The following is a 25,709-nucleotide window of genomic DNA, read 5'->3' on the forward strand; positions in this document are numbered from 1 at the left end:
CCGCGAGACTATGCAGTAAAGACACGTGAATCTTGTCCTGTCTTCATAGAGCTGCCTTGCAACTGTGACATGTCACTTAATATTTTGTTTCTCAGGGAGTATAGCAGCAGAGAAACAGATACTGCTAATTCAATTCCTTATGAGGGCCCCAGCATTTAAGATGTTACTCTTAAGTGAGCTCCCATGTAGCCACCAATTGCTGAAAAGTGTCTTCCTCAGGTGCCATCTCAACTGTGAAGAGAATCCTCCTAAACTAGCCTCCTTGCAGTGACATGGCACTGAGAATCATTTTCCTCAGTGAGAATCCCTGCAGTGAAAAAGTTTCTCTTAAGGGATTGTCTCTGTCGTGGAATGTTACAGGAAGTCCTCTTGGTTGGGTAGTGTCCCTGGATTGTAGATCATCCTTTTATAGAGCTGCACTGCACTCATATGTTACTGAACAGCACCTTCCTCTGCAAGAATACCAGCAGTAGAAAATATAGTCTTATGAGAATGAAGCCTGCTGTAAGAGCACCCGAAATAGCCCTACTGCCAGTGTCTCTGCAGAAAGTGGACACTGAGTTGAAACTACTTTCTTGAATTGATTGCACAGTTAAGTACCCTTGTTGCTCGGCACTGTTGCCATTATGGAATCGGAGCGATTGAGAAAGACAACGGTCCGTATTGTAGAATAGAATCCTGTTGTGCTCTTTTTAGTGACCAATCGACACCAGTATACCAGGAATACATAAACATGATAAAACAGGAAGAAAAGTAATGAATTCAAATGTAATGCATTTTATTTAGAAAAGTCCACAAAACCTGGACCATTCAAAACTTGCAGTGAGTGATTAATAAGAGGATCTGAAACTATGTCAAAGGAAATGAATAGGTAAGACATGAAAATCACAAAGAATCTGGTGCTCTAGATGGATATTGTGTCAAGTGTCATGCCCATGAGACTCTGTGACACATGTTTCGGAAAATATCTGGCTTCAACAGGTGAAGGATTACTTGAAAAGTCAAGCAAGTTAGCAAGGATGTTCCAACCTAGAAGAGGGCATTTCAGTGTGAGGGCATCATAGAAGTCATCATTAGAGACAATTAATACATTATCACTAAGTCAATGACCTCCTAGTTATTATCTTTACCAAGTGGGTGGCCGTGAGACAGTGATCACCACAGATAGGAAGTCAGAGATGTCAGGTGAAATGAAAATATGCCAGGCAAGAAATCTAGTTTGTAGAAATCATCAATTTTTGAAACAGAGTAAGAAAAATGCTGGAACTCTAGAATAGTGTCCATAATGGAAAAATCTTACAGCAATTCTTAAATTTCGTAAAGTGCGAATGCCAAGAATATAACACACAGTGCATCGAATTTACTCATTTGTCCAATCCAAAGCAGTTGCTAAGGATTGGTGCATGTCAGGACTATTTGTCCCTATTTTGAGTTCATCTTCATTTCCATCTGTAGAAAGTACCAGTATATACACATTTTTTAGAAGACAAAACACCAGAAGCCGAACTAAAAGCTATTTCAGTGCATATAAATCAAAATACTATAAATAAGGATGGCGAGGAGTAGCAACCACCGCACTGTATACTCTCTTCAATCAAAAGTGTTCAATATGAATTGCAGAAGGGTTTGTGTTGCAGGAGTTGTTCCTTTCTTTACCTTGCTCACTGGACCATCATATGCAAGGTGTGTTTTCCATACTCACAGACTTGCTTTACATGTTGACTGTGTTTTTTTCATGTTTTTGTTGTTTTTGCCATGGGGTGTTTATTCTGTGTGTGAATTGGTATTCAGCTGGTCTATTACGGTCAGATCAGTGCTTTTCCATCAAGTGGTCCTGTGGCCTAATGGATAAGGCATCAGCCTCCGAAGCTGGGGATTGTGGGTTCAAGTCCCACCTGGTTCTTCAATTATTTTTAATTTTGATCTTAATTAAATATGAACGAATTTCAACATATATTAACATAAAGATGATTAAAAGGTCTCATCAATGAAAATCATAACACTCATTTCATTCACCTTGTCAATACTGATATATTACCGCGAGACTATGCAGTAAAGACATGTGAATCTTGTCCTGTCTTCATAGAGCTGCCTTGCAACTGTGACATGTCACTTAATATTTTGTTTCTCAGGGAGTATAGCAGCAGAGAAACAGATACTGCTAATTCAATTCCTTATGAGGGCCCCAGCATTTAAGATGTTACTCTTAAGTGAGCTCCCATGTAGCCACCAATTGCTGAAAAGTGTCTTCCTCAGGTGCCATCTCAACTGTGAAGAGAATCCTCCTAAGCTAGCCTCCTTGCAGTGACATGGCACTGAGAATCATTTTCCTCAGTGAGAATCTCTGCAGTGAAAAAGTTTCTCTTAAGGGATTGTCTCTGTCGTGGAATGTTACAGGAAGTCCTCTTGGTTGGGTAGTGTCCCTGGATTGTAGATCATCTTTTTATAGAGCTGCACTGCACTCATATGTTACTGAACAGCAGCTTCCTCTGCAAGAATACTAGCAGTAGAAAATATAGTCTTATGAGAATGAAGCCTGCTGTAAGAGCACCCGAAATAGCCCTACTGCCAGTGTCTCTGCAGAAAGTGGACACTGAGTTGAAACTACTTTCTTGAATTGATTGCACAGTTAAGTACCCTTGTTGCTTGGCACTGTTGCCATTATGGAATCGGAGCAATTGAGAAAGACAATGGTCCGTATTGTAGAATAGAATCCTGTTGTGCTCGTTTTAGTGACCAATCGACACCAGTATACCAGGAATACATAAACATGATAAAACAGGAAGAAAAGTAATGAATTCAAATGTAATGCATTTTATTTAGAAAAGTCCACAAAACCTGCATTCAAAACTTGCAGTGAGTGATTAATAAGAGGATCTGAAACTATGTCAAAGGAAATGAATAGGTAAGACATGAAAATCACAAAAAATCTGGTGCTCAAGATGAATATTGTGTCAAGTGTCATGCCCATGAGACTCTGTGACACATGTTTCGGAAAATATCTGGCTTCAACAGGTGAAGGATTACTTGAAAAGTCAAGCAAATTGGCAAGGATGCTCCAACCTAGAAGAGGGCATTGCAGTGTGAGGGCATCATAGAAGTCATCATTAGAGACAATGAATACATTATCACTAAGTCAATGACCTCCTAGTTATTATCTTTACCAAGTGGGTGGCCGTGAGACAGTGATCACCACAGATAGGAAGTCAGAGATGTCAGGTGAAATGAAAATATGCCAGGCAAGAAATCTAGTTTGTAGAAATCATCAATTTTTGAGACAGAGTAAGAAAAATGCTGGAACTCTAGAATAGTGTCCATAATGGAAAAATCTTACAGCAATTCTTAAATTTTGTAAAGTGCGAATGCCAAGAATATAACACACAGTGCATCGAATTTACGCATTTGGCCAATCCAAAGCAGTTGCTAAGGATTGGTGTATGTCAGGACTATTTGTCCCTATTTTGAGTTCATCTTCATTTCCATTTGTAGAAAGTACCAGTACATACACATTTTTTAGAAGACAAAACATCAGAAGCCAAACTAAAAGCTATTTCAGTGCATATAAATCAAAATACTATAAATAAGGATGGCGAGGAGTAGCAACCACCGCACTGTATACTCTCTTCAATCAAAAGTGTTCAATATGAATTGCAGAAGGGTTTGTGTTGCAGGAGTTGTTCCTTTCTTTACCTTGCTCACTGGACCATCATATGCAAGGTGTGTTTTCCATACTCACAGACTTGCTTTACATGTTGACTGTGTTTTTTTCATGTTTTTGTTGTTTTTGCCATGGGGTGTTTATTCTGTGTGTGAATTGGTATTCAGCTGGTCTATTACGGTCAGATCAGTGCTTTTCCATCAAGTGGTCCTGTGGCCTAATGGATAAGGCATCAGCCTCCGAAGCTGGGGATTGTGGGTTCAAGTCCCACCTGGTTCTTCAATTATTTTTAATTTTGATCTTAATTAAATATGAACGAATTTCAACATATATTAACATAAAGATGATTAAAAGGTCTCATCAATGAAAATCATAACACTCATTTCATTCACCTTGTCAATACTGATATATTACCGCGAGACTATGCAGTAAAGACATGTGAATCTTGTCCTGTCTTCATAGAGCTGCCTTGCAACTGTGACATGTCACTTAATATTTTGTTTCTCAGGGAGTATAGCAGCAGAGAAACAGATACTGCTAATTCAATTCCTTATGAGGGCCCCAGCATTTAAGATGTTACTCTTAAGTGAGCTCCCATGTAGCCACCAATTGCTGAAAAGTGTCTTCCTCAGGTGCCATCTCAACTGTGAAGAGAATCCTCCTAAGCTAGCCTCCTTGCAGTGACATGGCACTGAGAATCATTTTCCTCAGTGAGAATCTCTGCAGTGAAAAAGTTTCTCTTAAGGGATTGTCTCTGTCGTGGAATGTTACAGGAAGTCCTCTTGGTTGGGTAGTGTCCCTGGATTGTAGATCATCTTTTTATAGAGCTGCACTGCACTCATATGTTACTGAACAGCAGCTTCCTCTGCAAGAATACTAGCAGTAGAAAATATAGTCTTATGAGAATGAAGCCTGCTGTAAGAGCACCCGAAATAGCCCTACTGCCAGTGTCTCTGCAGAAAGTGGACACTGAGTTGAAACTACTTTCTTGAATTGATTGCACAGTTAAGTACCCTTGTTGCTTGGCACTGTTGCCATTATGGAATCGGAGCAATTGAGAAAGACAATGGTCCGTATTGTAGAATAGAATCCTGTTGTGCTCGTTTTAGTGACCAATCGACACCAGTATACCAGGAATACATAAACATGATAAAACAGGAAGAAAAGTAATGAATTCAAATGTAATGCATTTTATTTAGAAAAGTCCACAAAACCTGCATTCAAAACTTGCAGTGAGTGATTAATAAGAGGATCTGAAACTATGTCAAAGGAAATGAATAGGTAAGACATGAAAATCACAAAAAATCTGGTGCTCAAGATGAATATTGTGTCAAGTGTCATGCCCATGAGACTCTGTGACACATGTTTCGGAAAATATCTGGCTTCAACAGGTGAAGGATTACTTGAAAAGTCAAGCAAATTGGCAAGGATGTTCCAACCTAGAAGAGGGCATTGCAGTGTGAGGGCATCATAGAAGTCATCATTAGAGACAATGAATACATTATCACTAAGTCAATGACCTCCTAGTTATTATCTTTACCAAGTGGGTGGCCGTGAGACAGTGATCACCACAGATAGGAAGTCAGAGATGTCAGGTGAAATGAAAATATGCCAGGCAAGAAATCTAGTTTGTAGAAATCATCAATTTTTGAGACAGAGTAAGAAAAATGCTGGAACTCTAGAATAGTGTCCATAATGGAAAAATCTTACAGCAATTCTTAAATTTTGTAAAGTGCGAATGCCAAGAATATAACACACAGTGCATCGAATTTACGCATTTGGCCAATCCAAAGCAGTTGCTAAGGATTGGTGTATGTCAGGACTATTTGTCCCTATTTTGAGTTCATCTTCATTTCCATTTGTAGAAAGTACCAGTACATACACATTTTTTAGAAGACAAAACATCAGAAGCCAAACTAAAAGCTATTTCAGTGCATATAAATCAAAATACTATAAATAAGGATGGCGAGGAGTAGCAACCACCGCACTGTATACTCTCTTCAATCAAAAGTGTTCAATATGAATTGCGGAAGGGTTTGTGTTGCAGGAGTTGTTCCTTTCTTTACCTTCGCTCACTGGACCATCATATGCAAGGTGTGTTTTCCAAACTCACAGACTTGCTCTACATGTTGACTGTGTTTTTTTTTCATGTTTTTGTTGTTTTTGCCATGGGTTGTTTATTCTGTGTTTGAATTGGTGTTCAGTTGGTCTGTTATGGTCAGATCAGTGCTTTTTTATCAAGTGGCCCTGTGGCCTAATGGATAAGGCATCAGCCTCCGAAGCTGGGGATTGTGGGTTCAAGTCCCACCTGGGTCCTCAATTATTTTTAATTTTGATCTTAATTAAATATTAACGAATTTCAACATATATTAACATAAAGATGATTAAAAGGTCTCATCAATGAAAATCATAACACTCATTTCATTCACCTTGTCAATACTGATATATTACCGCGAGACTATGCAGTAAAGACATGTGAATCTTGTCCTGTCTTCATAGAGCTGCCTTGCAACTGTGACATGTCACTTAATATTTTGTTTCTCAGGGAGTATAGCAGCAGAGAAACAGATACTGCTAATTCAATTCCTTATGAGGGCCCCAGCATTTAAGATGTTACTCTTAAGTGAGCTCCCATGTAGCCACCAATTGCTGAAAAGTGTCTTCCTCAGGTGCCATCTCAACTGTGAAGAGAATCCTCCTAAGCTAGCCTCCTTGCAGTGACATGGCACTGAGAATCATTTTCCTCAGTGAGAATCTCTGCAGTGAAAAAGTTTCTCTTAAGGGATTGTCTCTGTCGTGGAATGTTACAGGAAGTCCTCTTGGTTGGGTAGTGTCCCTGGATTGTAGATCATCTTTTTATAGAGCTGCACTGCACTCATATGTTACTGAACAGCAGCTTCCTCTGCAAGAATACTAGCAGTAGAAAATATAGTCTTATGAGAATGAAGCCTGCTGTAAGAGCACCCGAAATAGCCCTACTGCCAGTGTCTCTGCAGAAAGTGGACACTGAGTTGAAACTACTTTCTTGAATTGATTGCACAGTTAAGTACCCTTGTTGCTTGGCACTGTTGCCATTATGGAATCGGAGCAATTGAGAAAGACAATGGTCCGTATTGTAGAATAGAATCCTGTTGTGCTCGTTTTAGTGACCAATCGACACCAGTATACCAGGAATACATAAACATGATAAAACAGGAAGAAAAGTAATGAATTCAAATGTAATGCATTTTATTTAGAAAAGTCCACAAAACCTGCATTCAAAACTTGCAGTGAGTGATTAATAAGAGGATCTGAAACTATGTCAAAGGAAATGAATAGGTAAGACATGAAAATCACAAAAAATCTGGTGCTCAAGATGAATATTGTGTCAAGTGTCATGCCCATGAGACTCTGTGACACATGTTTCGGAAAATATCTGGCTTCAACAGGTGAAGGATTACTTGAAAAGTCAAGCAAATTGGCAAGGATGTTCCAACCTAGAAGAGGGCATTGCAGTGTGAGGGCATCATAGAAGTCATCATTAGAGACAATGAATACATTATCACTAAGTCAATGACCTCCTAGTTATTATCTTTACCAAGTGGGTGGCCGTGAGACAGTGATCACCACAGATAGGAAGTCAGAGATGTCAGGTGAAATGAAAATATGCCAGGCAAGAAATCTAGTTTGTAGAAATCATCAATTTTTGAGACAGAGTAAGAAAAATGCTGGAACTCTAGAATAGTGTCCATAATGGAAAAATCTTACAGCAATTCTTAAATTTTGTAAAGTGCGAATGCCAAGAATATAACACACAGTGCATCGAATTTACGCATTTGGCCAATCCAAAGCAGTTGCTAAGGATTGGTGTATGTCAGGACTATTTGTCCCTATTTTGAGTTCATCTTCATTTCCATTTGTAGAAAGTACCAGTACATACACATTTTTTAGAAGACAAAACATCAGAAGCCAAACTAAAAGCTATTTCAGTGCATATAAATCAAAATACTATAAATAAGGATGGCGAGGAGTAGCAACCACCGCACTGTATACTCTCTTCAATCAAAAGTGTTCAATATGAATTGCGGAAGGGTTTGTGTTGCAGGAGTTGTTCCTTTCTTTACCTTCGCTCACTGGACCATCATATGCAAGGTGTGTTTTCCAAACTCACAGACTTGCTCTACATGTTGACTGTGTTTTTTTTTCATGTTTTTGTTGTTTTTGACATGGGTTGTTTATTCTGTGTTTGAATTGGTGTTCAGTTGGTCTGTTATGGTCAGATCAGTGCTTTTTCATCAGGTGGCCCTGTGGCCTAATGGATAAGGCATCAGCCTCCGAAGCTGGGGATTGTGGGTTCAAGTCCCACCTGGGTCCTCAATTATTTTTAATTTTGATCTTAATTAAATATTAACGAATTTCAACATATATTAACATAAAGATGATTAAAAGGTCTCATCAATGAAAATCATAACACTCATTTCATTCACCTTGTCAATACTGATATATTACCGCGAGACTATGCAGTAAAGACATGTGAATCTTGTCCTGTCTTCATAGAGCTGCCTTGCAACTGTGACATGTCACTTAATATTTTGTTTCTCAGGGAGTATAGCAGCAGAGAAACAGATACTGCTAATTCAATTCCTTATGAGGGCCCCAGCATTTAAGATGTTACTCTTAAGTGAGCTCCCATGTAGCCACCAATTGCTGAAAAGTGTCTTCCTCAGGTGCCATCTCAACTGTGAAGAGAATCCTCCTAAGCTAGCCTCCTTGCAGTGACATGGCACTGAGAATCATTTTCCTCAGTGAGAATCTCTGCAGTGAAAAAGTTTCTCTTAAGGGATTGTCTCTGTCGTGGAATGTTACAGGAAGTCCTCTTGGTTGGGTAGTGTCCCTGGATTGTAGATCATCTTTTTATAGAGCTGCACTGCACTCATATGTTACTGAACAGCACCTTCCTCTGCAAGAATACTAGCAGTAGAAAATATAGTCTTATGAGAATGAAGCCTGCTGTAAGAGCACCCGAAATAGCCCTACTGCCACTGTCTCTGCAGAAAGTGGACACTGAGTTGAAACTACTTTCTTGAATTGATTGCACAGTTAAGTACCCTTGTTGCTCGGCACTGTTGCCATTATGGAATCGGAGCGATTGAGAAAGACAACGGTCCGTACTGTAGAATAGAATCCTGTTGTGCTCTTTTTAGTGACCAATCGACACCAGTGTACCAGGAATACATAAACATGATAAAACAGGAAGAAAAGTGATGAATTCAAATGTAATGCATTTTATTTAGAAAAGTCCACAAAACCTGCACCATTCAAAACTTGCAGTGAGTGATTAATAAGAGGATCTGAAACTATGTCAAAGGAAATGAATAGGTAAGACATGAAAATCACAAAAAATCTGGTGCTCAAGATGGATATTGTGTCAAGTGTCATGCCCATGAGACTGTGTGACACATGTTTCGGAAAATATCTGGCTTCAACAGGTGAAGGATTACTTGAAAAGTCAAGCAAGTTAGCAAGGATGTTCCAACCTAGAAGAGGGCATTGCAGTGTGAGGGCATCATAGAAGTCATCATTAGAGACAATGAATACATTATCACTAAGTCAATGACCTCCTAGTTATTATCTTTACCAAGTGGGTGGCCGTGAGACAGTGATCACCACAGATAGGAAGTCAGAGATGTCAGGTGAAATGAAAATATGCCAGGCAAGAAATCTAGTTTGTAGAAATCATCAATTTTTGAGACAGAGTAAGAAAAATGCTGGAACTCTAGAATAGTGTCCATAATGGAAAAATCTTACAGCAATTCTTAAATTTTGTAAAGTGCGAATGCCAAGAATATAACACACAGTGCATCGAATTTACGCATTTGGCCAATCCAAAGCAGTTGCTAAGGATTGGTGCATGTCAGAACTATTTGTCCCTATTTTGAGTTCATCTTCATTTCCATCTGTAGAAAGTACCAGTATATACACATTTTTTAGAAGACAAAACATCAGAAGCCGAACTAAAAGCTATTTCAGTGCATATAAATCAAAATACTATAAATAAGGATGGCGAGGAGTAGCAACCACCGCACTGTATACTCTCTTCAATCAAAAGTGTTCAATATGAATTGCGGAAGGGTTTGTGTTGCAGGAGTTGTTCCTTTCTTTACCTTCGCTCACTGGACCATCATATGCAAAGTGCGAATGCCAAGAATATAACACACAGTGCATCGAATTTACGCATTTGGCCAATCCAAAGCAGTTGCTAAGGATTGGTGTATGTCAGGACTATTTGTCCCTATTTTGAGTTCATCTTCATTTCCATCTGTAGAAAGTACCAGTACATACACATTTTTTAGAAGACAAAACATCAGAAGCCGAACTAAAAGCTATTTCAGTGCATATAAATCAAAATACTATAAATAAGGATGGCGAGGAGTAGCAACCACCGCACTGTATACTCTCTTCAATCAAAAGTGTTCAATATGAATTGCGGAAGGGTTTGTGTTGCAGGAGTTGTTCCTTTCTTTACCTTCGCTCACTGGGCCATCATATGCAAGGTGTGTTTTCCAAACTCACAGACTTGCTCTACATGTTGACTGTGTTTTTTTTTCATGTTTTTGTTGTTTTTGCCATGGGGTGTTTATTCTGTGTTTGAATTGGTGTTCAGTTGGTCTATTATGGTCAGATCAGTGCTTTTCTATCAAGTGGCCCTGTGGCCTAATGGATAAGGCATCAGCCTCCGAAGCTGGGGATTGTGGGTTCAAGTCCCCCCTGGGTCGTCAATTATTTTTAATTTTGATCTTAATTAAATATGAACGAATTTCAACATATATTAACATAAAGATGATTAAAAGGTCTCATCATGAAAATCATCACACTCATTTCATTCAACTTGTCAATACTGATATATTACCGCGAGACTATGCAGTAAAGACACGTGAATCTTGTCCTGTCTTCATAGAGCTGCCTTGCAACTGTGACATGTCACTTAATATTTTGTTTCTCAGGGAGTATAGCAGCAGAGAAACAGATACTGCTAATTCAATTCCTTATGAGGGCCCCAGCATTTAAGATGTTACTCTTAAGTGAGCTCCCATGTAGCCACCAATTGCTGAAAAGTGTCTTCCTCAGGTGCCATCTCAACTGTGAAGAGAATCCTCCTAAACTAGCCTCCTTGCAGTGACATGGCACTGAGAATCATTTTCCTCAGTGAGAATCCCTGCAGTGAAAAAGTTTCTCTTAAGGGATTGTCTCTGTCGTGGAATGTTACAGGAAGTCCTCTTGGTTGGGTAGTGTCCCTGGATTGTAGATCATCCTTTTATAGAGCTGCACTGCACTCATATGTTACTGAACAGCACCTTCCTCTGCAAGAATACCAGCAGTAGAAAATATAGTCTTATGAGAATGAAGCCTGCTGTAAGAGCACCCGAAATAGCCCTACTGCCAGTGTCTCTGCAGAAAGTGGACACTGAGTTGAAACTACTTTCTTGAATTGATTGCACAGTTAAGTACCCTTGTTGCTCGGCACTGTTGCCATTATGGAATCGGAGCGATTGAGAAAGACAACGGTCCGTATTGTAGAATAGAATCCTGTTGTGCTCTTTTTAGTGACCAATCGACACCAGTATACCAGGAATACATAAACATGATAAAACAGGAAGAAAAGTAATGAATTCAAATGTAATGCATTTTATTTAGAAAAGTCCACAAAACCTGGACCATTCAAAACTTGCAGTGAGTGATTAATAAGAGGATCTGAAACTATGTCAAAGGAAATGAATAGGTAAGACATGAAAATCACAAAGAATCTGGTGCTCTAGATGGATATTGTGTCAAGTGTCATGCCCATGAGACTCTGTGACACATGTTTCGGAAAATATCTGGCTTCAACAGGTGAAGGATTACTTGAAAAGTCAAGCAAGTTAGCAAGGATGTTCCAACCTAGAAGAGGGCATTTCAGTGTGAGGGCATCATAGAAGTCATCATTAGAGACAATTAATACATTATCACTAAGTCAATGACCTCCTAGTTATTATCTTTACCAAGTGGGTGGCCGTGAGACAGTGATCACCACAGATAGGAAGTCAGAGATGTCAGGTGAAATGAAAATATGCCAGGCAAGAAATCTAGTTTGTAGAAATCATCAATTTTTGAAACAGAGTAAGAAAAATGCTGGAACTCTAGAATAGTGTCCATAATGGAAAAATCTTACAGCAATTCTTAAATTTCGTAAAGTGCGAATGCCAAGAATATAACACACAGTGCATCGAATTTACGCATTTGGCCAATCCAAAGCAGTTGCTAAGGATTGGTGCATGTCAGGACTATTTGTCCCTATTTTGAGTTCATCTTCATTTCCATCTGTAGAAAGTACCAGTATATACACATTTTTTAGAAGACAAAACATCAGAAGCCGAACTAAAAGCTATTTCAGTGCATATAAATCAAAATACTATAAATAAGGATGGCGAGGAGTAGCAACCACCGCACTGTATACTCTCTTCAATCAAAAGTGTTCAATATGAATTGCAGAAGGGTTTGTGTTGCAGGAGTTGTTCCTTTCTTTACCTTGCTCACTGGACCATCATATGCAAGGTGTGTTTTCCATACTCACAGACTTGCTTTACATGTTGACTGTGTTTTTTTCATGTTTTTGTTGTTTTTGCCATGGGGTGTTTATTCTGTGTGTGAATTGGTATTCAGCTGGTCTATTACGGTCAGATCAGTGCTTTTCCATCAAGTGGTCCTGTGGCCTAATGGATAAGGCATCAGCCTCCGAAGCTGGGGATTGTGGGTTCAAGTCCCACCTGGTTCTTCAATTATTTTTAATTTTGATCTTAATTAAATATGAACGAATTTCAACATATATTAACATAAAGATGATTAAAAGGTCTCATCAATGAAAATCATAACACTCATTTCATTCACCTTGTCAATACTGATATATTACCGCGAGACTATGCAGTAAAGACATGTGAATCTTGTCCTGTCTTCATAGAGCTGCCTTGCAACTGTGACATGTCACTTAATATTTTGTTTCTCAGGGAGTATAGCAGCAGAGAAACAGATACTGCTAATTCAATTCCTTATGAGGGCCCCAGCATTTAAGATGTTACTCTTAAGTGAGCTCCCATGTAGCCACCAATTGCTGAAAAGTGTCTTCCTCAGGTGCCATCTCAACTGTGAAGAGAATCCTCTTAAGCTAGCCTCCTTGCAGTGACATGGCACTGAGAATCATTTTCCTCAGTGAGAATCTCTGCAGTGAAAAAGTTTCTCTTAAGGGATTGTCTCTGTCGTGGAATGTTACAGGAAGTCCTCTTGGTTGGGTAGTGTCCCTGGATTGTAGATCATCTTTTTATAGAGCTGCACTGCACTCATATGTTACTGAACAGCAGCTTCCTCTGCAAGAATACTAGCAGTAGAAAATATAGTCTTATGAGAATGAAGCCTGCTGTAAGAGCACCCGAAATAGCCCTACTGCCAGTGTCTCTGCAGAAAGTGGACACTGAGTTGAAACTACTTTCTTGAATTGATTGCACAGTTAAGTACCCTTGTTGCTTGGCACTGTTGCCATTATGGTATCGGAGCGATTGAGAAAGACAATGGTCCGTATTGTAGAATAGAATCCTGTTGTGCTCGTTTTAGTGACCAATCGACACCAGTATACCAGGAATACATAAACATGATAAAACAGGAAGAAAAGTAATGAATTCAAATGTAATGCATTTTATTTAGAAAAGTCCACAAAACCTGCATTCAAAACTTGCAGTGAGTGATTAATAAGAGGATCTGAAACTATGTCAAAGGAAATGAATAGGTAAGACATGAAAATCACAAAAAATCTGGTGCTCAAGATGAATATTGTGTCAAGTGTCATGCCCATGAGACTCTGTGACACATGTTTCGGAAAATATCTGGCTTCAACAGGTGAAGGATTACTTGAAAAGTCAAGCAAATTGGCAAGGATGTTCCAACCTAGAAGAGGGCATTGCAGTGTGAGGGCATCATAGAAGTCATCATTAGAGACAATGAATACATTATCACTAAGTCAATGACCTCCTAGTTATTATCTTTACCAAGTGGGTGGCCGTGAGACAGTGATCACCACAGATAGGAAGTCAGAGATGTCAGGTGAAATGAAAATATGCCAGGCAAGAAATCTAGTTTGTAGAAATCATCAATTTTTGAGACAGAGTAAGAAAAATGCTGGAACTCTAGAATAGTGTCCATAATGGAAAAATCTTACAGCAATTCTTAAATTTTGTAAAGTGCGAATGCCAAGAATATAACACACAGTGCATCGAATTTACGCATTTGGCCAATCCAAAGCAGTTGCTAAGGATTGGTGTATGTCAGGACTATTTGTCCCTATTTTGAGTTCATCTTCATTTCCATTTGTAGAAAGTACCAGTACATACACATTTTCTAGAAGACAAAACATCAGAAGCCAAACTAAAAGCTATTTCAGTGCATATAAATCAAAATACTATAAATAAGGATGGCGAGGAGTAGCAACCACCGCACTGTATACTCTCTTCAATCAAAAGTGTTCAATATGAATTGCGGAAGGGTTTGTGTTGCAGGAGTTGTTCCTTTCTTTACCTTCGCTCACTGGACCATCATATGCAAGGTGTGTTTTCCAAACTCACAGACTTGCTCTACATGTTGACTGTGTTTTTTTTTCATGTTTTTGTTGTTTTTGCCATGTGTTGTTTATTCTGTGTTTGAATTGGTGTTCAGTTGGTCTGTTATGGTCAGATCAGTGCTTTTTTGTCAAGTGGCCCTGTGGCCTAATGGATAAGGCATCAGCCTCCGAAGCTGGGGATTGTGGGTTCAAGTCCCACCTGGGTCCTCAATTATTTTTAATTTTGATCTTAATTAAATATGAACGAATTTCAACATATATTAACATAAAGATGATTAAAAGGTCTCATCAATGAAAATCATAACACTCATTTCATTCACCTTGTCAATACTGATATATTACCGCGAGACTATGCAGTAAAGACATGTGAATCTTGTCCTGTCTTCATAGAGCTGCCTTGCAACTGTGACATGTCACTTAATATTTTGTTTCTCAGGGAGTATAGCAGCAGAGAAACAGATACTGCTAATTCAATTCCTTATGAGGGCCCCAGCATTTAAGATGTTACTCTTAAGTGAGCTCCCATGTAGCCACCAATTGCTGAAAAGTGTCTTCCTCAGGTGCCATCTCAACTGTGAAGAGAATCCTCCTAAGCTAGCCTCCTTGCAGTGACATGGCACTGAGAATCATTTTCCTCAGTGAGAATCTCTGCAGTGAAAAAGTTTCTCTTAAGGGATTGTCTCTGTCGTGGAATGTTACAGGAAGTCCTCTTGGTTGGGTAGTGTCCCTGGATTGTAGATCATCTTTTTATAGAGCTGCACTGCACTCATATGTTACTGAACAGCACCTTCCTCTGCAAGAATACTAGCAGTAGAAAATATAGTCTTATGAGAATGAAGCCTGCTGTAAGAGCACCCGAAATAGCCCTACTGCCACTGTCTCTGCAGAAAGTGGACACTGAGTTGAAACTACTTTCTTGAATTGATTGCACAGTTAAGTACCCTTGTTGCTCGGCACTGTTGCCATTATGGAATCGGAGCGATTGAGAAAGACAACGGTCCGTATTGTAGAATAGAATCCTGTTGTGCTCTTTTTAGTGACCAATCGACACCAGTATACCAGGAATACATAAACATGATAAAACAGGAAGAAAAGTAATGAATTCAAATGTAATTCATTTCATTTAGAAAAGTCCACAAAACCTGCACCATTCAAAACTTGCAGTGAGTGATTAATAAGAGGATCTGAAACTATGTCAAAGGAAATGAATAGGTAAGACATGAAAATCACAAAAAATCTGGTGCTCAAGATGGATATTGTGTCAAGTGTCATGCCCATGAGACTCTGTGACACATGTTTCGGAAAATATCTGGCTTCAACAGGTGAAGGATTACTTGAAAAGTCAAGCAAGTTAGCAAGGATGTTCCAACCTAGAAGAGGGCATTGCAGTGTGAGGGCATCATAGAAGTCATCATTAGAGACAATGAATACATTATCACTAAGTCAATGACCTCCTAGTTATTATCTTTACCAAGTGGGTGGCCGTGAGACAGTGATCACCACAGATAGGAAGTCAGAGATGTCAGGTGAAATGAAAATATGCCAGGCAAGAAATCTAGTTTGTAGAAATCATCAATTTTTGAGACAGAGTAAGAAAAATGCTGGAACTCTAGAATAGTGTCCATAATGGAAAAATCTTACAGCAATTCTTAAATTTTGTAAAGTGCGAATGCCAAGAATATAACACACAGTGCATCGAATTTACGCATTTGGCCAATCCAAAGCAGTTGCTAAGGATTGGTGTATGTCAGGACTATTTGTCCCTATTTTGAGTTCATCTTCATTTCCATTTGTAGAAAGTACCAGTACATACATATTTTTTAGAAGACAAAACATCAGAAGCCAAACTAAAAGCTATTTCAGTGCATATAAATCAAAATACTATAAATAAGGATGGCGAGGAGTAGCAACCACCGCACTGTATACTCTCTTCAATCAAAAGTGTTCAATATGAATTGCGGAAGGGTTTGTGTTGCAGGAGTTGTTCCTTTCTTTACCTTCGCTCACTGGACCATCATATGCAAGGTGTGTTTTCCAAACTCACAGACTTGCTCTACATGTTGACTGTGTTTTTTTTCATGTTTTTGTTGTTTTTGCCATGGGTTGTTTATTCTGTGTTTGAATTGGTGTTCAGTTGGTCTGTTATGGTCAGATCAGTGCTTTTTTATCAAGTGGCCCTGTGGCCTAATGGATAAGGCATCAGCCTCCGAAGCTGGGGATTGTGGGTTCAAGTCCCACCTGGGTCCTCAATTATTTTTAATTTTGATCTTAATTAAATATTAACGAATTTCAACATATATTAACATAAAGATGATTAAAAGGTCTCATCAATGAAAATCATAACACTCATTTCATTCACCTTGTCAATACTGATATATTACCGCGAGACTATGCAGTAAAGACATGTGATTCTTGTCCTGTCTTCATAGAGCTGCCTTGCAACTGTGACATGTCACTTAATATTTTGTTTCTCAGGGAGTATAGCAGCAGAGAAACAGATACTGCTAATTCAATTCCTTATGAGGGCCCCAGCATTTAAGATGTTACTCTTAAGTGAGCTCCCATGTAGCCACCAATTGCTGAAAAGTGTCTTCCTCAGGTGCCATCTCAACTGTGAAGAGAATCCTCCTAAGCTAGCCTCCTTGCAGTGACATGGCACTGAGAATCATTTTCCTCAGTGAGAATCTCTGCAGTGAAAAAGTTTCTCTTAAGGGATTGTCTCTGTCGTGGAATGTTACAGGAAGTCCTCTTGGTTGGGTAGTGTCCCTGGATTGTAGATCATCTTTTTATAGAGCTGCACTGCACTCATATGTTACTGAACAGCACCTTCCTCTGCAAGAATACTAGCAGTAGAAAATATAGTCTTATGAGAATGAAGCCTGCTGTAAGAGCACCCGAAATAGCCCTACTGCCACTGTCTCTGCAGAAAGTGGACACTGAGTTGAAACTACTTTCTTGAATTGATTGCACAGTTAAGTACCCTTGTTGCTCGGCACTGTTGCCATTATGGAATCGGAGCGATTGAGAAAGACAACGGTCCGTATTGTAGAATAGAATCCTGTTGTGCTCTTTTTAGTGACCAATCGACACCAGTATACCAGGAATACATAAACATGATAAAACAGGAAGAAAAGTAATGAATTCAAATGTAATGCATTTTATTTAGAAAAGTCCACAAAACCTGGACCATTCAAAACTTGCAGTGAGTGATTAATAAGAGGATCTGAAACTATGTCAAAGGAAATGAATAGGTAAGACATGAAAATCACAAAGAATCTGGTGCTCTAGATGGATATTGTGTCAAGTGTCATGCCCATGAGACTCTGTGACACATGTTTCGGAAAATATCTGGCTTCAACAGGTGAAGGATTACTTGAAAAGTCAAGCAAGTTAGCAAGGATGTTCCAACCTAGAAGAGGGCATTTCAGTGTGAGGGCATCATAGAAGTCATCATTAGAGACAATTAATACATTATCACTAAGTCAATGACCTCCTAGTTATTATCTTTACCAAGTGGGTGGCCGTGAGACAGTGATCACCACAGATAGGAAGTCAGAGATGTCAGGTGAAATGAAAATATGCCAGGCAAGAAATCTAGTTTGTAGAAATCATCAATTTTTGAAACAGAGTAAGAAAAATGCTGGAACTCTAGAATAGTGTCCATAATGGAAAAATCTTACAGCAATTCTTAAATTTCGTAAAGTGCGAATGCCAAGAATATAACACACAGTGCATCGAATTTACGCATTTGGCCAATCCAAAGCAGTTGCTAAGGATTGGTGCATGTCAGGACTATTTGTCCCTATTTTGAGTTCATCTTCATTTCCATCTGTAGAAAGTACCAGTATATACACATTTTTTAGAAGACAAAACATCAGAAGCCGAACTAAAAGCTATTTCAGTGCATATAAATCAAAATACTATAAATAAGGATGGCGAGGAGTAGCAACCACCGCACTGTATACTCTCTTCAATCAAAAGTGTTCAATATGAATTGCAGAAGGGTTTGTGTTGCAGGAGTTGTTCCTTTCTTTACCTTGCTCACTGGACCATCATATGCAAGGTGTGTTTTCCATACTCACAGACTTGCTTTACATGTTGACTGTGTTTTTTTCATGTTTTTGTTGTTTTTGCCATGGGGTGTTTATTCTGTGTGTGAATTGGTATTCAGCTGGTCTATTACGGTCAGATCAGTGCTTTTCCATCAAGTGGTCCTGTGGCCTAATGGATAAGGCATCAGCCTCCGAAGCTGGGGATTGTGGGTTCAAGTCCCACCTGGTTCTTCAATTATTTTTAATTTTGATCTTAATTAAATATGAACGAATTTCAACATATATTAACATAAAGATGATTAAAAGGTCTCATCAATGAAAATCATAACACTCATTTCATTCACCTTGTCAATACTGATATATTACCGCGAGACTATGCAGTAAAGACATGTGAATCTTGTCCTGTCTTCATAGAGCTGCCTTGCAACTGTGACATGTCACTTAATATTTTGTTTCTCAGGGAGTATAGCAGCAGAGAAACAGATACTGCTAATTCAATTCCTTATGAGGGCCCCAGCATTTAAGATGTTACTCTTAAGTGAGCTCCCATGTAGCCACCAATTGCTGAAAAGTGTCTTCCTCAGGTGCCATCTCAACTGTGAAGAGAATCCTCTTAAGCTAGCCTCCTTGCAGTGACATGGCACTGAGAATCATTTTCCTCAGTGAGAATCTCTGCAGTGAAAAAGTTTCTCTTAAGGGATTGTCTCTGTCGTGGAATGTTACAGGAAGTCCTCTTGGTTGGGTAGTGTCCCTGGATTGTAGATCATCTTTTTATAGAGCTGCACTGCACTCATATGTTACTGAACAGCAGCTTCCTCTGCAAGAATACTAGCAGTAGAAAATATAGTCTTATGAGAATGAAGCCTGCTGTAAGAGCACCCGAAATAGCCCTACTGCCAGTGTCTCTGCAGAAAGTGGACACTGAGTTGAAACTACTTTCTTGAATTGATTGCACAGTTAAGTACCCTTGTTGCTTGGCACTGTTGCCATTATGGAATCGGAGCGATTGAGAAAGACAATGGTCCGTATTGTAGAATAGAATCCTGTTGTGCTCGTTTTAGTGACCAATCGACACCAGTATACCAGGAATACATAAACATGATAAAACAGGAAGAAAAGTAATGAATTCAAATGTAATGCATTTTATTTAGAAAAGTCCACAAAACCTGCATTCAAAACTTGCAGTGAGTGATTAATAAGAGGATCTGAAACTATGTCAAAGGAAATGAATAGGTAAGACATGAAAATCACAAAAAATCTGGTGCTCAAGATGAATATTGTGTCAAGTGTCATGCCCATGAGACTCTGTGACACATGTTTCGGAAAATATCTGGCTTCAACAGGTGAAGGATTACTTGAAAAGTCAAGCAAATTGGCAAGGATGTTCCAACCTAGAAGAGGGCATTGCAGTGTGAGGGCATCATAGAAGTCATCATTAGAGACAATGAATACATTATCACTAAGTCAATGACCTCCTAGTTATTATCTTTACCAAGTGGGTGGCCGTGAGACAGTGATCACCACAGATAGGAAGTCAGAGATGTCAGGTGAAATGAAAATATGCCAGGCAAGAAATCTAGTTTGTAGAAATCATCAATTTTTGAGACAGAGTAAGAAAAATGCTGGAACTCTAGAATAGTGTCCATAATGGAAAAATCTTACAGCAATTCTTAAATTTTGTAAAGTGCGAATGCCAAGAATATAACACACAGTGCATCGAATTTACGCATTTGGCCAATCCAAAGCAGTTGCTAAGGATTGGTGTATGTCAGGACTATTTGTCCCTATTTTGAGTTCATCTTCATTTCCATTTGTAGAAAGTACCAGTACATACACATTTTCTAGAAGACAAAACATCAGAAGCCAAACTAAAAGCTATTTCAGTGCATATAAATCAAAATACTATAAATAAGGATGGCGAGGAGTAGCAACCACCGCACTGTATACTCTCTTCAATCAAAAGTGTTCAATATGAATTGCGGAAGGGTTTGTGTTGCAGGAGTTGTTCCTTTCTTTACCTTCGCTCACTGGACCATCATATGCAAGGTGTGTTTTCCAAACTCACAGACTTGCTCTACATGTTGACTGTGTTTTTTTTTCATGTTTTTGTTGTTTTTGCCATGTGTTGTTTATTCTGTGTTTGAATTGGTGTTCAGTTGGTCTGTTATGGTCAGATCAGTGCTTTTTTGTCAAGTGGCCCTGTGGCCTAATGGATAAGGCATCAGCCTCCGAAGCTGGGGATTGTGGGTTCAAGTCCCACCTGGGTCCTCAATTATTTTTAATTTTGATCTTAATTAAATATGAACGAATTTCAACATATATTAACATAAAGATGATTAAAAGGTCTCATCAATGAAAATCATAACACTCATTTCATTCACCTTGTCAATACTGATATATTACCGCGAGACTATGCAGTAAAGACATGTGAATCTTGTCCTGTCTTCATAGAGCTGCCTTGCAACTGTGACATGTCACTTAATATTTTGTTTCTCAGGGAGTATAGCAGCAGAGAAACAGATACTGCTAATTCAATTCCTTATGAGGGCCCCAGCATTTAAGATGTTACTCTTAAGTGAGCTCCCATGTAGCCACCAATTGCTGAAAAGTGTCTTCCTCAGGTGCCATCTCAACTGTGAAGAGAATCCTCCTAAGCTAGCCTCCTTGCAGTGACATGGCACTGAGAATCATTTTCCTCAGTGAGAATCTCTGCAGTGAAAAAGTTTCTCTTAAGGGATTGTCTCTGTCGTGGAATGTTACAGGAAGTCCTCTTGGTTGGGTAGTGTCCCTGGATTGTAGATCATCTTTTTATAGAGCTGCACTGCACTCATATGTTACTGAACAGCACCTTCCTCTGCAAGAATACTAGCAGTAGAAAATATAGTCTTATGAGAATGAAGCCTGCTGTAAGAGCACCCGAAATAGCCCTACTGCCACTGTCTCTGCAGAAAGTGGACACTGAGTTGAAACTACTTTCTTGAATTGATTGCACAGTTAAGTACCCTTGTTGCTCGGCACTGTTGCCATTATGGAATCGGAGCGATTGAGAAAGACAACGGTCCGTATTGTAGAATAGAATCCTGTTGTGCTCTTTTTAGTGACCAATCGACACCAGTATACCAGGAATACATAAACATGATAAAACAGGAAGAAAAGTAATGAATTCAAATGTAATTCATTTCATTTAGAAAAGTCCACAAAACCTGCACCATTCAAAACTTGCAGTGAGTGATTAATAAGAGGATCTGAAACTATGTCAAAGGAAATGAATAGGTAAGACATGAAAATCACAAAAAATCTGGTGCTCAAGATGGATATTGTGTCAAGTGTCATGCCCATGAGACTCTGTGACACATGTTTCGGAAAATATCTGGCTTCAACAGGTGAAGGATTACTTGAAAAGTCAAGCAAGTTAGCAAGGATGTTCCAACCTAGAAGAGGGCATTGCAGTGTGAGGGCATCATAGAAGTCATCATTAGAGACAATGAATACATTATCACTAAGTCAATGACCTCCTAGTTATTATCTTTACCAAGTGGGTGGCCGTGAGACAGTGATCACCACAGATAGGAAGTCAGAGATGTCAGGTGAAATGAAAATATGCCAGGCAAGAAATCTAGTTTGTAGAAATCATCAATTTTTGAGACAGAGTAAGAAAAATGCTGGAACTCTAGAATAGTGTCCATAATGGAAAAATCTTACAGCAATTCTTAAATTTTGTAAAGTGCGAATGCCAAGAATATAACACACAGTGCATCGAATTTACGCATTTGGCCAATCCAAAGCAGTTGCTAAGGATTGGTGTATGTCAGGACTATTTGTCCCTATTTTGAGTTCATCTTCATTTCCATTTGTAGAAAGTACCAGTACATACACATTTTTTAGAAGACAAAACATCAGAAGCCAAACTAAAAGCTATTTCAGTGCATATAAATCAAAATACTATAAATAAGGATGGCGAGGAGTAGCAACCACCGCACTGTATACTCTCTTCAATCAAAAGTGTTCAATATGAATTGCGGAAGGGTTTGTGTTGCAGGAGTTGTTCCTTTCTTTACCTTCGCTCACTGGACCATCATATGCAAGGTGTGTTTTCCAAACTCACAGACTTGCTCTACATGTTGACTGTGTTTTTTTTCATGTTTTTGTTGTTTTTGCCATGGGTTGTTTATTCTGTGTTTGAATTGGTGTTCAGTTGGTCTGTTATGGTCAGATCAGTGCTTTTTTATCAAGTGGCCCTGTGGCCTAATGGATAAGGCATCAGCCTCCGAAGCTGGGGATTGTGGGTTCAAGTCCCACCTGGGTCCTCAATTATTTTTAATTTTGATCTTAATTAAATATTAACGAATTTCAACATATATTAACATAAAGATGATTAAAAGGTCTCATCAATGAAAATCATAACACTCATTTCATTCACCTTGTCAATACTGATATATTACCGCGAGACTATGCAGTAAAGACATGTGAATCTTGTCCTGTCTTCATAGAGCTGCCTTGCAACTGTGACATGTCACTTAATATTTTGTTTCTCAGGGAGTATAGCAGCAGAGAAACAGATACTGCTAATTCAATTCCTTATGAGGGCCCCAGCATTTAAGATGTTACTCTTAAGTGAGCTCCCATGTAGCCACCAATTGCTGAAAAGTGTCTTCCTCAGGTGCCATCTCAACTGTGAAGAGAATCCTCCTAAGCTAGCCTCCTTGCAGTGACATGGCACTGAGAATCATTTTCCTCAGTGAGAATCTCTGCAGTGAAAAAGTTTCTCTTAAGGGATTGTCTCTGTCGTGGAATGTTACAGGAAGTCCTCTTGGTTGGGTAGTGTCCCTGGATTGTAGATCATCTTTTTATAGAGCTGCACTGCACTCATATGTTACTGAACAGCACCTTCCTCTGCAAGAATACTAGCAGTAGAAAATATAGTCTTATGAGAATGAAGCCTGCTGTAAGAGCACCCGAAATAGCCCTACTGCCACTGTCTCTGCAGAAAGTGGACACTGAGTTGAAACTACTTTCTTGAATTGATTGCACAGTTAAGTACCCTTGTTGCTCGGCACTGTTGCCATTATGGAATCGGAGCGATTGAGAAAGACAACGGTCCGTACTGTAGAATAGAATCCTGTTGTGCTCTTTTTAGTGACCAATCGACACCAGTGTACCAGGAATACATAAACATGATAAAACAGGAAGAAAAGTGATGAATTCAAATGTAATGCATTTTATTTAGAAAAGTCCACAAAACCTGCACCATTCAAAACTTGCAGTGAGTGATTAATAAGAGGATCTGAAACTATGTCAAAGGAAATGAATAGGTAAGACATGAAAATCACAAAAAATCTGGTGCTCAAGATGGATATTGTGTCAAGTGTCATGCCCATGAGACTGTGTGACACATGTTTCGGAAAATATCTGGCTTCAACAGGTGAAGGATTACTTGAAAAGTCAAGCAAGTTAGCAAGGATGTTCCAACCTAGAAGAGGGCATTGCAGTGTGAGGGCATCATAGAAGTCATCATTAGAGACAATGAATACATTATCACTAAGTCAATGACCTCCTAGTTATTATCTTTACCAAGTGGGTGGCCGTGAGACAGTGATCACCACAGATAGGAAGTCAGAGATGTCAGGTGAAATGAAAATATGCCAGGCAAGAAATCTAGTTTGTAGAAATCATCAATTTTTGAGACAGAGTAAGAAAAATGCTGGAACTCTAGAATAGTGTCCATAATGGAAAAATCTTACAGCAATTCTTAAATTTTGTAAAGTGCGAATGCCAAGAATATAACACACAGTGCATCGAATTTACGCATTTGGCCAATCCAAAGCAGTTGCTAAGGATTGGTGCATGTCAGAACTATTTGTCCCTATTTTGAGTTCATCTTCATTTCCATCTGTAGAAAGTACCAGTATATACACATTTTTTAGAAGACAAAACATCAGAAGCCGAACTAAAAGCTATTTCAGTGCATATAAATCAAAATACTATAAATAAGGATGGCGAGGAGTAGCAACCACCGCACTGTATACTCTCTTCAATCAAAAGTGTTCAATATGAATTGCGGAAGGGTTTGTGTTGCAGGAGTTGTTCCTTTCTTTACCTTCGCTCACTGGACCATCATATGCAAAGTGCGAATGCCAAGAATATAACACACAGTGCATCGAATTTACGCATTTGGCCAATCCAAAGCAGTTGCTAAGGATTGGTGTATGTCAGGACTATTTGTCCCTATTTTGAGTTCATCTTCATTTCCATCTGTAGAAAGTACCAGTACATACACATTTTTTAGAAGACAAAACATCAGAAGCCGAACTAAAAGCTATTTCAGTGCATATAAATCAAAATACTATAAATAAGGATGGCGAGGAGTAGCAACCACCGCACTGTATACTCTCTTCAATCAAAAGTGTTCAATATGAATTGCGGAAGGGTTTGTGTTGCAGGAGTTGTTCCTTTCTTTACCTTCGCTCACTGGGCCATCATATGCAAGGTGTGTTTTCCAAACTCACAGACTTGCTCTACATGTTGACTGTGTTTTTTTTTCATGTTTTTGTTGTTTTTGCCATGGGGTGTTTATTCTGTGTTTGAATTGGTGTTCAGTTGGTCTATTATGGTCAGATCAGTGCTTTTCTATCAAGTGGCCCTGTGGCCTAATGGATAAGGCATCAGCCTCCGAAGCTGGGGATTGTGGGTTCAAGTCCCCCCTGGGTCGTCAATTATTTTTAATTTTGATCTTAATTAAATATGAACGAATTTCAACATATATTAACATAAAGATGATTAAAAGGTCTCATCATGAAAATCATCACACTCATTTCATTCAACTTGTCAATACTGATATATTACCGCGAGACTATGCAGTAAAGACACGTGAATCTTGTCCTGTCTTCATAGAGCTGCCTTGCAACTGTGACATGTCACTTAATATTTTGTTTCTCAGGGAGTATAGCAGCAGAGAAACAGATACTGCTAATTCAATTCCTTATGAGGGCCCCAGCATTTAAGATGTTACTCTTAAGTGAGCTCCCATGTAGCCACCAATTGCTGAAAAGTGTCTTCCTCAGGTGCCATCTCAACTGTGAAGAGAATCCTCCTAAACTAGCCTCCTTGCAGTGACATGGCACTGAGAATCATTTTCCTCAGTGAGAATCCCTGCAGTGAAAAAGTTTCTCTTAAGGGATTGTCTCTGTCGTGGAATGTTACAGGAAGTCCTCTTGGTTGGGTAGTGTCCCTGGATTGTAGATCATCCTTTTATAGAGCTGCACTGCACTCATATGTTACTGAACAGCACCTTCCTCTGCAAGAATACCAGCAGTAGAAAATATAGTCTTATGAGAATGAAGCCTGCTGTAAGAGCACCCGAAATAGCCCTACTGCCAGT

General features: G+C 39.1%; 12 non-coding genes across 12 annotated transcripts; all 12 read left to right on the plus strand.

The window, feature by feature from the left end:
* Positions 1–1,830: 1,830 nt before the first annotated feature.
* On the plus strand, positions 1,831–1,903 carry TRNAR-CCG (transfer RNA arginine (anticodon CCG)). The gene has a single exon. It is a non-coding gene; the product is annotated as a tRNA-Arg (tRNA).
* Positions 1,904–3,864: 1,961 nt separating this feature from the next.
* Positions 3,865–3,937, plus strand: TRNAR-CCG (transfer RNA arginine (anticodon CCG)). The gene has a single exon. It is a non-coding gene; the product is annotated as a tRNA-Arg (tRNA).
* Positions 3,938–5,901: 1,964 nt separating this feature from the next.
* On the plus strand, positions 5,902–5,974 carry TRNAR-CCG (transfer RNA arginine (anticodon CCG)). The gene has a single exon. It is a non-coding gene; the product is annotated as a tRNA-Arg (tRNA).
* A 1,964-nt stretch (positions 5,975–7,938) lies between these two features.
* On the plus strand, positions 7,939–8,011 carry TRNAR-CCG (transfer RNA arginine (anticodon CCG)). Its single transcript has one exon. It is a non-coding gene; the product is annotated as a tRNA-Arg (tRNA).
* A 2,329-nt stretch (positions 8,012–10,340) lies between these two features.
* TRNAR-CCG (transfer RNA arginine (anticodon CCG)) lies at positions 10,341–10,413 on the plus strand. The gene has a single exon. It is a non-coding gene; the product is annotated as a tRNA-Arg (tRNA).
* A 1,963-nt stretch (positions 10,414–12,376) lies between these two features.
* TRNAR-CCG (transfer RNA arginine (anticodon CCG)) lies at positions 12,377–12,449 on the plus strand. The gene has a single exon. It is a non-coding gene; the product is annotated as a tRNA-Arg (tRNA).
* A 1,964-nt stretch (positions 12,450–14,413) lies between these two features.
* TRNAR-CCG (transfer RNA arginine (anticodon CCG)) lies at positions 14,414–14,486 on the plus strand. The gene has a single exon. It is a non-coding gene; the product is annotated as a tRNA-Arg (tRNA).
* A 1,966-nt stretch (positions 14,487–16,452) lies between these two features.
* TRNAR-CCG (transfer RNA arginine (anticodon CCG)) lies at positions 16,453–16,525 on the plus strand. Its single transcript has one exon. It is a non-coding gene; the product is annotated as a tRNA-Arg (tRNA).
* A 1,964-nt stretch (positions 16,526–18,489) lies between these two features.
* TRNAR-CCG (transfer RNA arginine (anticodon CCG)) lies at positions 18,490–18,562 on the plus strand. Its single transcript has one exon. It is a non-coding gene; the product is annotated as a tRNA-Arg (tRNA).
* Positions 18,563–20,526: 1,964 nt separating this feature from the next.
* Positions 20,527–20,599, plus strand: TRNAR-CCG (transfer RNA arginine (anticodon CCG)). Its single transcript has one exon. It is a non-coding gene; the product is annotated as a tRNA-Arg (tRNA).
* A 1,966-nt stretch (positions 20,600–22,565) lies between these two features.
* Positions 22,566–22,638, plus strand: TRNAR-CCG (transfer RNA arginine (anticodon CCG)). The gene has a single exon. It is a non-coding gene; the product is annotated as a tRNA-Arg (tRNA).
* Positions 22,639–24,967: 2,329 nt separating this feature from the next.
* On the plus strand, positions 24,968–25,040 carry TRNAR-CCG (transfer RNA arginine (anticodon CCG)). The gene has a single exon. It is a non-coding gene; the product is annotated as a tRNA-Arg (tRNA).
* Positions 25,041–25,709: the final 669 nt, after the last annotated feature.

Source organism: Ambystoma mexicanum, chromosome 3q, assembly GCF_040938575.1.
Source record: "Ambystoma mexicanum isolate Mex_15411 chromosome 3q, UKY_AmexF1_1, whole genome shotgun sequence".
NCBI lineage: Eukaryota > Metazoa > Chordata > Amphibia > Caudata > Ambystomatidae > Ambystoma > Ambystoma mexicanum.